The 9,444-nt window shown below is 39.8% G+C and overlaps 2 pseudogenes; one reads left to right on the forward strand and one right to left on the reverse strand.

Annotated features, from left to right (window-relative positions):
* The first annotated feature begins 276 nt into the window (after positions 1–276).
* On the forward strand, positions 277–3,898 carry LOC101436487 (spermine synthase-like; annotated as a pseudogene).
* LOC111765877 (U6 spliceosomal RNA) lies at positions 3,611–3,703 on the reverse strand (annotated as a pseudogene).
* Positions 3,899–9,444: the final 5,546 nt, after the last annotated feature.

Here is a 9,444-nt window from a genome sequence, read left to right on the forward strand (position 1 = left end):
CATACTATTTTCCCTATTATTAACATTTTGCATCGGTGTGGTAACTTCCTTACAATTGATTAGCTAATATTATTATCATTACATTCTTAGGTATAGTGATAATTTACTTTAGGGTTCACACTTTGTGTTGTACAGTTTTATGATTTTTGTTTTATTTTCATTTTTATTATATATACAACACAAAATTTCCCATTTTCACCACTTTCAAGTATATAATTCAGTTGTGTTAATTATATGCACTAAGTTTCCTAGCTCTTTAGCTTCCAGCCTGTTAACATGCTAGCATTACAGAAAGAGCATAAAGGTACCAGATCAATTCATAATCTTGTGCTGGCCAATGCAGAGGGCAGGATAAGAAGATCAAGTGATTGAAAAGCAGGTTGTGGTAAGGATCAGGCTACACGGAGAGGAGGTGCCAAATGGATGGGAAACCGAAGTCCCAAGACAAAATATTAGAAGTTCAAGATGGTAATAATGGTGCTTAGAGGGGAAGTTTGGATGGCAAGGTTATAATAATAACATGTGAGTCCTGGGCAGTCACTACAAGTAATAAATAATCAGTTAAGAATAAGCAGACAAAAAGAGTTAGAGAAAAGATGAAGTGGTGAGAGATGTCAAGGCAGCTGAGTTGTGAAATACAACACTTCACCAGTGCACGGCCAGACACTGCACCCTACTGTGAATTTTGTTCAGTTGTTCCTTGGGGACAGGTGTTTTTAAAATCTAGGTTACTGACAATCCAGATATTGTGACAAGACCCAAGCAAGATCTGTGACTAACCACTGAGGCCTTTGTTACCTTCTGGAGTTGAAGTTCCTCTTGGAAATTTGGAGGTAGTTTTGTTGATTGTTTGCCCGGGATGCCTCAGCATTGGCTGCCACTCTTCCGATGCATCTCATTTTTATTTGCTCCCTTGGTGATAATGAAGAATGCTCAGTAGACCTGCTTTCTTCAAGGCAGCAAAGTATTTTTCACTGAACTTTAGACATAGCTAAGGAGTAGTATGAATTCAAAGTCATGTGTTCAAACTCTGCCTTTTTACATCTAGCGGTCTCAGAGAAAATTTTGCTTTGTGACATGTCAAATTTATTAAATTGTGTTGAGATGATGGTCTCGCTCCTTCTTTTTACTCCCCTCCCACTGCCCCTGGGTTGTGAAAAATCCTTGTTTCCTAGTAGATCTGGAGATTTCACTGTCTTACACGTGGCATAAGACTGAGCTTAATAATAATAGAAATTCTCCGGGTACCGCAACCTCCCGCTGACCACAGCCTGACACGACCCGCGGCAGCCTCCCCCAGGCCTGGCACAGGGCACTACGGCAGTGCTTGGCATAGTTCCCTCAACTTCATGCTCAGCAGCGCCCAAAGTGACCGCCAGACCATTCTAAGAAGGCCTCCAGCCCATTTTCCAGGAGCAGGGGATGACGTAGTTAGTGTATACCTGGCAGGACAATGGCTATTTATTAATAGCAATCTTCACGAACAAAAACAGCAGCTTTGCCAGTTTCAGACTTTACCCACATGGATTGGTGCTGCCGGGCCTTCAGGGTTATGACAGTGATTCACAAGGCAAAGAAGAAACTGATAATCTTTTGAATAAAGTAGAAGAAAGAATGAAAGAATTGAGTCAGGACAGTACCAGGAAGGTGAAGTGATTACCACCTGTATTTCGAGCACCAACCATTGACAGATACCAGCCCACTGCTGTTGGGCGCTTGGTTGAGTATGACATGAAGTGGTGTAGATTGAAGACTTACCTGATCAGAAAATTAAAATTCTACATTCAAAGCAATTTGGAAATATTCTCATCCTCAGAGGGGATGTTAATCTGGCAGAGATTGATTGGGATGTACTGTGACCATCATGGGCAGTGGAAAAGAAGATTATACTGGCAAATGTACTGATTCTGGGAGGTGGAGATGGGGCCATCTTATATGACACAGTCAAACTGAAACCAAAGATGGTCCCTATGGGAGAGATTGACCAAATGGTGACTGATGAGTATAAGAAATATATGCAGGAGCAGATGCGGCACAAGTGGCTGGGTGCCTGCTTCCCACGTGGGAAATCCTGGGTTCTATTCCCAGGGCCTCCTAAAAACCAAACAGAACAAAACAACAACAACAAGCAAACGAAAAAACCAACTCGGGGAGCTGATGTGGCTCAGTGGTTGAGTGCCAGCTTCCCAAATACAAGCTCTGGGTTCAATCCCCAGCCTCAGTACCTAAAATATATATATATATATATATATATATATATATATATGTGTGTGTGTGTGTGTGTGTGCACGCGCGTGCATATGAACTTGTGATGCCTTAGATAATTTTTTTTTCATTTTTTTTAAAGATTTTTTTATTTATTTCTCTCCCCTTCCCGCCCACCCCCCCCCCAGTTGTCTGCTCTCTGTGTCCACCCACTGCGTATTCCCCCATAACCACTTCTATCCTTATTAGTGGCACCAGGAATCTGATTCTCCCTTTGCTGCAGTCATCTTGCTGTGCCAGCTCTCCATGCGTGTGGCAGCACCCCTGGGCAGGCTGCACTTTCCTTCACGCTGGGCGGCTCTCCCTATGGGGCACATTCCCTGCACGTGGGGCTCCCCTATGTGGGGGACACCTTTGCGTGGCACGGCACTCCCTGCCCGCATCAGCACTGTGCATGAGCTAGCAGCACATGGGTCAAGAAGGCCTGGGGTTTGAACCACAGACCTCCCATATGATAGGCAGATGCCCCATCCATTGGGTCAAGTCCACTTCCAAGATAATTTTTTTTAAAGATTTATTGTCTTTATTTCTCTACCTCCTTGTTGTTTGCACTTACTGTGTCTTTTGTCTTCCTTATTTCTTTAAGAGGCATCAAGAACCGAACCTGGGACCTCTGATGTGGGAAGGAGGCACCTAATCACCTGAGCCGCTTTCATTCCCTGCTTTGTTGTGTCTCTCATTGTTTTTCCTCCTTGTGTTTCTTGTTGCAACAGCTTGCTGTGCCTGCCCGTTGTGTCAGCTCACTGTCTTCTTTAGGAAGTACCAGGAACCTTCCATGTGAACTCCTACGTGGTAAGCAGGAACCCAACAGCTTGAGCCACATCTGCTTCCATCTCAGACAATCTTAAAGAAGAATTCTATCAGGATCTAGTAGAAGACTGTATTCCAGTACTAAAGAAATATGCCAAAGATGGGAGGAAGTTTGATTATGTGATTAATGACTTGATAGTTGTTCCAATCTCCACCTCTCCAGAGGATGATTCCACATGGGAATTCCTCAGACTGATTTTTTTTAAAGTAGTTTTATTGAGATATAGTCATGTACCATACAACCTATTCAAAGTTTACAATTGATGGTCTTTAGTATAATCGCAGTGTTGTGCATTCATAACCACAAAAAGTTTTAGAACAATTACATTACTCAAAAAAAAAGAATTCCAAACACCTTAGTAGTCACCTCTCAATCCCTCTACCCTTCCTAGCCCTACATAACCATTAATCTAATTCCATCTTTATAAATTGGCTTATATTTACATTTTATATAAATGGAATCATATAATATGCAGTATGCTGATTCTTTTTTTAAAATATTTGTTTTAAAAAGGGTATATATTTGGGGTAGAAGGAAAATATGGAAGTCTTCAAGAATTTATGTGTCATCCATGTACAGGGGCCATGCTCATTCCAATTTTAGTATATGTGCTGCCAAAGGGAGCACTCAGACTGATTCTTGACCTTTTAATGATTGAAATAGGATAGGAAATATTTTACACAGGGAAACTGTGTCAGTTTGATGGAAGTCCTATCACTCTGTGAAGAACACCTCAGGCACCCGTATTGTCCCATGGAATTTTTGAAAGAGACTGTCTATGTCCCTTCCTACATGGAGTTGTGGGTATTTGGAAGACAATGAAGCCTTGAATATTAATATCACCTAAACATGTGTTTTGCAAATAGTCCTCCTGACCTTTATATGCTGTAGATGATACTGAAACAAGTCAGGCAATTGATTGTAAATTCCTCTAAAGTTTTTTTTTTTTTTAGTTTTAAAAAGCAAATGGAAAATGTATATTTTGATGAGCTAGGGTCTTATATTTTGAAAGTCAGCTAAAGGATGATTAGGCAGCACAGTGAAGGCTGCTAAATGCACTGAACCCCTAAAATGTGATTTTTGTTACTTTTTATTTCTGTGTGGGCTTTTTTGTTTTTGTTTTGGTAAACCTTCAACTTGGACGTTACAAAGAATGAAAATCATTGTTTTGTTCTTGAGGGCAGATCTTGATAGTATTTCCTGTCAAAAATTTACTTAGATATTAAAATTCAGTGCTTATAAGAGAGTTAAAAAAAGAATAGCGGGGAGATGGATGTTCACCATATAGGAAGTCCAGGGTTTGATGCCCAGGGTCTCCTGTAAAGGCAAGCTGGCCCATGCAGAGTGCCGCCCCCACAGGAATGCTGCCCTGTGTGGGAGTACCACCCTGTGTGGGAGTGCCGGCCAAGCGGAGAGCTGGCACAGCAAGATGATACAAGAGACACAGAGGAGAGACAATAAGAACATGTAGCAGACCAGGGACCTGAGGTGGTATAAGAGAACCATTGCCTCTCTCCCACTCTGGAAGGTCCCAGGATTGGTTCCCAGAGCCGCCTAATGAGAATACAGACAGACACTGAAAGAATAGACAGCAAATGGATACAGAGGGCCAACAACAGGGATGGGAGGAGAAATAAATAAATAAATAAATCTTAAAAAAACAAAGAATACTATCACTTCCATTAAAATTACAAAAGAGGGAAACGGACTTGGCCCAGTGGTTAGGGCGTCCGTCCGTCTACCATATGGGAGGTCCGTGGTTCAAACCCCGGGCCTCCTTGACCCGTGTGGAGCTGGCCATGCGCAGTGCTGATGCGCGCAAGGAGTACTGTGCCACACAATGGTGTCCCCCGCGTGGGGGAGCCCCACGCGCAAGGAGTGCGCCCATGAGGAGAGCCGCCCAGCGCGAAAAGAAAGTGCAGCCTGCCCAGGAATGGCGCCGCCCACACTTCCCGTGCTGCTGACGACAACAGAAGCGGACAAAGAAACAAGACGCAGCAAGTAGACACCAAGAACAGACAACCAGGGGAGGGGGGGAAAATTAAATAAATAAATAAATCTTTAAAATTACAAAAGAGATATATAATAAAAATCTTCAAAGAACTCTTATGATACTTACCTGATTAAAGTGACCAACAGCACTTTGCAAACATGTAGTGTTACATAAAATCTCAACTAGGAAAAAATAGTACCTCTGATCAATAACTATATTTGGTTCTGCTAAGTAATTCTGAACTGTCCCAAATTAGCCAAGCAGTTCATATTCAGTTGGACAGTGGTACAGAGAAACTGGGCAATATAAAAAGAGGACAACACAAGTGATCAGAGGGTTATAAAATCTAACGTCGAACTATAATGTAATTGGAAAAACATTCTTCTAAGAATTTCTGCTTAGACTAACTACACAAACACCATGAAGTGGCCCATAATACCTTTTCTATTTACTTGTTCTTAAATGTATTTTGTCCTTAAGTAAGTATTCCTCATGGTAAAAAAATAATCTGAAAAACCCAAAACACCACATAAGAAAACTCTATACTTTTTTATTTTTTTATTAAAAAAAATTGTTTTTTGAGGTACCAGGGCCGGGGATTGAACCCAGGACCTTGTATGTGGGAAGCCAGTGCTCAGCCACTGAGCCACATCAGCTCTTCCCTACCCTTTAATTTATACTTCTGTCCAAAAACAGTCCTATTGGACAACTGCTATTGGCGAAATAATAATGTTTTTATTTTCGCTGAGAAAAAAACTAACGTTCAGGAAAAATGGCTAACCTCCAAAAAAAAATCCTAAGTAGTCTGCCTCAACATCTGCATTCATAAATGCTGAAGTAAAAGTTTTTCAACAGAAAAAGACAAGTTTAAAAAGAAAAAGCTCCTTGTCTATTCAGGGACACTTCTGCTATCTGCAAGAGACTGTGCCTCTGACCCTTTGGTTACACCTAAAGTGTGGAAGTATATGCAAGAATATCCCAAGAAAGATAATGAGCAATTGTTGCCTGTTGTAGCTAAGAAAGAGACAAGAAGGGGTGAACTTAAATTTCATCAGAGAGATTTGAGATGAATGTTTGCAAAAATTTTCTGTCTTCAGAATGACATGGTGAAGGGTTCTGGAGGGAGGTGGTGGAGAATCTAGGGAATAGTATTTTGCTGGAATGTTGTTGGTGCAAGCTTGTGCAAGGTCAAAAGGATGAGGGAAAAAACCTCATTAAGGCCTCTTTTAACTCTGTGATTCTTCTGTTAGCAGAGATTATTCACATTCTCTGGAACTTGGGTTTAGGTCAGCAGAGCCCCTGTGGTTACCAATGCACTTGATAATAGGAAAGAACTGAAACTTTGGTCATGGAAAAGTACCGCAGTGTGTAATTCATAGGACAGAGACTCGAATAGAGCAGAGGTGAGGGTAATTTCTCCATTTTTATTTCAGTTTTAGGTATTTTCTATTCCAATTTCCTACAATGAATAAGTATTATCATTTTAATCAGAAAAAAATAACTTCTTCAAAATCTGTAGCAATACTATTATAATCAGGCAGAGATTAGCATGGCCCCTGCCAAAGTTTTTTTTTTTTTTTTAAGATTTATTTCTCTCCCTTCCTCCCCCCCACCCTTGTTGTCTGTTCTGTGTGTATTTGCTGCATCTTGTTTCTTTGTCCGCTTCTGTTGTCAGCAGCTGGGGAATCTGTGTCTCTCTTTGGTGAGTCAGCTCTCCACGTGTGCGGCACCATTCCTGGGCAGGCTGCACTTTCTTTCGCGCTGGGCGGCTCTCCTTATGGGGCGCACTCCTTGCGTGTGGGGCTCCCCTACGCGGGGGACACCCCTTCGTGGCACGGCACTCCTTGCACACATCAGCACTGTGCATGGGCCAGCTCCACACGGGTCAAGGACGCCCAGGGTTTGAACTGCGGACCTCCCATGTGGTAGACGGACGCCCTAACCACTGGGCCAAGTTCGTTTCCCCCCTGCCAAAGTTTAAATCCCAAAGAGAGTTTAAAATCAGTAAGGAAAAAAAACCAAACATCTTTTTTTTTTAAGGCAAAGGACATGAACAGAAAAAATCACAGAATATAAACTGACAAACCTATAAAAATGTTTTGATATCGTTAATAGTAAAAGAAATGGCAAAAAAAAAATGTTATTTTTCACATCTTATTTTGACAAAGATCAAAATTGCCCATTTATTCCACCCTACAAATTGAATTCCACCAAAGCTCACCCTGGGAGTAGTGGATTAGGACACTGCCCGCATTTGCTAAAGTCTGGCAACTGTTGCCCACAGCCATGGTGCTGGGTATGAAGGAAGACTGAGGAAGCTGTTATTGAGGGAACAGGTAGGGAGGTGGCTTAATAAAGTACTATTCCACAGAGCCCCTGGAATCCTGTACTGTTCATGGGAGTATTAATGGGTACAAGCACTTTGGAAAACTGTTTGACAGTGACTACTAAAGCTTAACTTATGCTTACCCTATGACTCAGTCTTTTCACTCCTTCATTGATACTCACCAGAAATTTGTATGTAATGTATATCCAAACTCAACAAAATAATGAGCAAGAATACTCATAGCTTCAATACTTCTTCACGATAAAAACACTCAACAAACTAAGAATAAAAGGGAATTTCTTCAACAGATCAAGGGCATCTGTGAAAAACCCACAGCTAATATCATATCAAGGCTTTGCTACTAAGATCAGGAATAAGACAAGGATGTCTGCTCTATTCAACACTGTACTGAAGGGTCTAGCCAGGGCAATAAGGCAAGAAAATTAAATAAAAATCATCCAGATTGAAAAGGAAAACTATCTCTATTTGTATATGGAAAAAACAAAGGAATCGACTAAACACTATTAGAACTAATATATGAGTTCAGTAAGGTTGCAAGATACAAGATAATATACACAAATAAATTTTATTTCTATACACTAGCAGCAAGCAAACTAAAAATGAGATTAAGAAAATAATTCTATTTACAATAACATTAAAAAGAATAAAATACTTAGGAATAAATATAGCAAAAATGCAATACTTACACTCTGATTAGTACAAACGTTGAAAAAATTAAAATGACCTAAATAAATAGATATTTAATACTAATGAATAAATCAGAAGTCTTAATATTGCTAAAATGGCAATGCCCCCCCAAACTGATCTACACAATTGATACCATGCAATCACTCTCAAAATCCCAGCTGACTTCTTTGCAGAAACTGGCAAATTCATGTGGAAATCCAAGCCCCCTCCAAATAGCCAAACAATCTTGAAAAAGAAGAACAAAGTTGGAGGGATCACATGCCCAATTTCAGAACTTACTATAAAGCAACAATAATAAAGACAGTGTGATATTGTCATAAAGACTGACATATAGTTCAAGAGAATAGAATTGATCAGTTATGGTTAATTAATTTTTGACAAGGGTGCCCAGACAATTTTACGGGGAAAGAAAAGTCTTTTCAATAAATGGTGCTATCAACTGCATAGCCACATGAAAAAGAATGAAATTGGACCCCTATCTCACACCATATACAAAAACTAACTCAAGATGGATCAAAGGTCTAAATGTGAGACCTAAAACTATAAATCTCTTAGAAGAAAATATAGGCATAAACCTTTGTGACCTTGAGTTTCTTATTTATGGCACTAAAAGCACATGCAACAAAAGAAAAAATAAACTGGACATCATCAAACTTAAAAACTTTTGTGCATCAAAGGACATTATGAAGAAAATGAAAATCAGTCTGTAGAATGGGAGAACATTTTTGCACATCATATATCTGGTAAGGCACTTGTATCTAGACTATATAAAGACCCATTACCACTCAATAATAAATAGATGTCCCGTTTTTTTTTAATGGAAAAGGATCTGAATAGATTTTTTTCCCCAAAGAAGATATACAGTGGCTAATAATCACATGAAAAAATGCTGAACATTATGAGCCATCAGGGAAATGCAAATCAAAACCACAGTGAGATACTACTTGACACCATCTATGATGGCTGCAAACAAAAGAAATAATAAATGGGTGGGGTGGGGTGGGGAGTGGGGGTATATAGTATCCTCTTATATTTTTTAAGGTAACATTTTGTATGATTTATGTATCTTTAAAAATATTTTAAAATCTATTAAAAATTTGAAAAAAAAAAAAAAGAAATAATAGGTGTTGGCAAGGATAGGGAGAAATTGGAACCCACATACCCTGCTGGTGAGAATGTAAAATGGTGCCACTGCTATGAAAAGCAGTCTGGCAGTTCCTCGAATGGTTAAACATAGATTTAACATTTGACCTAGCAATTCCACTTCTAGATATATACCCAAGAGAAATGAAACATATGTCTACAGGGTAACATTATTATTCAAAAATCCATAAGAACAGC

This window comes from Dasypus novemcinctus, chromosome 4 (genome assembly GCF_030445035.2).
Source record: "Dasypus novemcinctus isolate mDasNov1 chromosome 4, mDasNov1.1.hap2, whole genome shotgun sequence".
NCBI lineage: Eukaryota > Metazoa > Chordata > Mammalia > Cingulata > Dasypodidae > Dasypus > Dasypus novemcinctus.